This window comes from Calonectris borealis, chromosome 22, assembly GCF_964195595.1.
Source record: "Calonectris borealis chromosome 22, bCalBor7.hap1.2, whole genome shotgun sequence".
Lineage (NCBI taxonomy): Eukaryota > Metazoa > Chordata > Aves > Procellariiformes > Procellariidae > Calonectris > Calonectris borealis.
In genome coordinates, this window is record NC_134333.1 from 4,112,811 (window position 1) to 4,115,513 (window position 2,703).

Consider the following 2,703-nt stretch of genomic DNA (forward strand, 5'->3'; position numbering starts at 1 on the left):
ACGGTTCCCTGCACTTTCCTCCTGCTTGAGGCTTGGCACAGAACCACCAGCCACCTCCATCTCTTTGGCCACTGGACATGTTCTTGCCATGCCCAGAGACAAGGCCTCACCTCCTCCCACACGACACCCGCACAACTACCACTGGAGTGAATTGCCAGCATCTGGGCAACCCGGCTCCTCACCCTGCCTGGGACTGCCAGAGTCCTCCACTCTCTCCCTGCCCCACGAGCAGCCCCAGGGCACAAGCACCAGTCCTGCCCTGGGGACGCAGTGGCACCTGCAGGCACCAGCCCAATCACAGAGCACACGCTGGGGCATCCCCCACCAGCACCCAGCTGCCCAGCGCCCCCAGCACCTCTGAGCCAGGCCGGGCTAGAGCTCTGCTTGCGGCACACTTGTCCCAGCACAGGTGTGGTGGGTTGACAGAAACCACTTGGCTGGTGAACACCAGAGGATCTGCTCAGCATCCTGGTCCTGCCCAAACCAACCCCTACATGCTGTGGGAGGAGAGAAGGTGCCCGTAGCGCATATAGGGAAGTGGCTGGGACCGGGAAGAAGGGAGGGGTGGGGGGAAGGTGGTTTTAGATTGGTTCTTATTTCTCATTATCCTTCTCTGATTTGATTGGTAATGAATTAAATTAATTTCCCCAAGTCGAGTCTGTTCTGCCTGTGACGGTAATTGATGAGAGATCTCCCTGTTGTTATCTGGACCCACGAGTCTTTCGTTGTATTTTCTCCCCCGGTCCTGCTGATGGTGGGGGAGTGATCGAGCAGCTTGGTGGGCATCTGGCAACCAGCCAAGGTCAACCCAGCCCCAACAGGCCACGCTCACGCTAGCCCAGCATCACAGTAGAAATGCTCAACAACCTTCTTGGTGCAGAAAGGATGCTGCAGCAGCAGAGACACCTGGCAGAAGATGACCACAAAGCCCACTGCCCATGCTTCCAGCACTGGGAGGAAGTAGACTTTCTTTGTCAAGATAGCGTGTTTTACAGAGTGGTTTGCATATGGCGACATAATGACCAAAGGACATGGACGAGAGGATCAGGAACTCAGTCACGCCCAGGAAGAAGTGGAAAAATGAAAGCGGGAAACATAAATGTAGTCCTGGTGACAAGGAAAAGCTCCAGTGTTTTGGGGACAATGGTGGTGGCACAGCAGATCTCCAAGAAGGACAGTCTGACAAGGAAGAACTACATTGGGATCCTCAGGGGCTGCTCACTCCCCACAGTGACAAGGATGAGGCTATTCCCACCATGGTTAGGAGACACATGGAGAAGACAAAGACAAGCAGGGCCACGTGCCACCTGGGGAGGCCACCCTGCTTGACCATGTGTAATGGTTTAACCCCAGCCGGCCACTGAGCACCACGCAGCCGCTTGCTCACCCCCCCGCCAGGTGGGATGGGGGAGAGAATCAGAAGGGTAAAAGTGAGAAAACTCGCGGGTTGAGATAAAGACAGTTTAACAGGGAAAGCAAAAGCCGCGCACGCAAGCAAAGCAAAACAAGGAATTCATTCACTCCTTCCCATCGGCAGGCGGGTGTTCAGCCATCGCCAGGAAAGCAGGGCTTCATCACGCCTAACGGTTACTTGGGAAGACAAACGCCATCACTCCAAACGCCCCCTCCTTCTTCTTCACCCAGCCTTATATGCTGAGCATGACGTCATATGGTATGGAATAGCCCATTGGTCAGCTGGGCCAGCCTTCCTGGCCACGCTCCCTCCCAGCCCCCTGCACATCTGGCAGGGCATGGGAAGATCAAAAGTCCTTGACTAGCGTAAACAATACCTAGCAACAACCAAAACAGCAGTGTGTCATCAACATTATTCTCATACTACATCCAAAACACAGCACTATACCAGTTAATAGGAAGAAAATCAACTCCATCCCAGTCAAAACCAGGACACCATGTTTGTGTTTCCTTCGGGGCAACGTACTGCCCTGTTTGGAACACCTTTGTCATGTCCAGAAGGAATCAGCTACCCAGGCAAGAGGAAGGAACCAAAGGTGTGCTGGGGTAAATCCTTTGTCTCTGTTGGTGTCAGAGGAATAAAATCAACCGCTGCTGCAAGGCAAGGTAACCACTTTACCCCAGACGAAGCTTTAGCCCTGCCAGGGCTGAGGAGCAGGTGTTAGGCCACAGTAAAGAGAACTTGGCAGAGCTCTGACAAACATTTTTGGTTTGTTGGAATGGACCTTTGCCACGTAAGGGCTGACACCCGTTGCAACTCCTTCTATGTCTGGTACTTCCTGGGTGCATTGGTTTCTTAATTGCACCATTCCTAATTGCATAATTTGGATGCCCAAGGAGCCTGTTAGTGTTAATAACAACCTGGGGTTGAGAACTTTGCGCTTGTCCTTGGGAAGGGAAAAAACACTGGGTGGGAGCTGCTGATGTGTTGGCACAAGGGAGCTAAGCTACGGTGAGACACCCACTAAGCTGAGCATCTCTCTGGAGCATTTGGGATCAGCTTATTCGTGTCACCATGAAGTCCCTGTGCCATGTCCTCATGTGAAGGACCTACAACTGTCACTTTGCCTTCATAAAAGGCAGGAAGAGCTCAGCATCCTTGGCAAGAGGAGGACAGAGGCAAGCGGAGAACCAGCTTGACATGGGCTGGATGGGAATCTGTGTCCTCTGTGATGCATTTCTGAGACAATGCTGGCAGGCCTTTACAGACAGCCCAGAGGAGGCCATGTT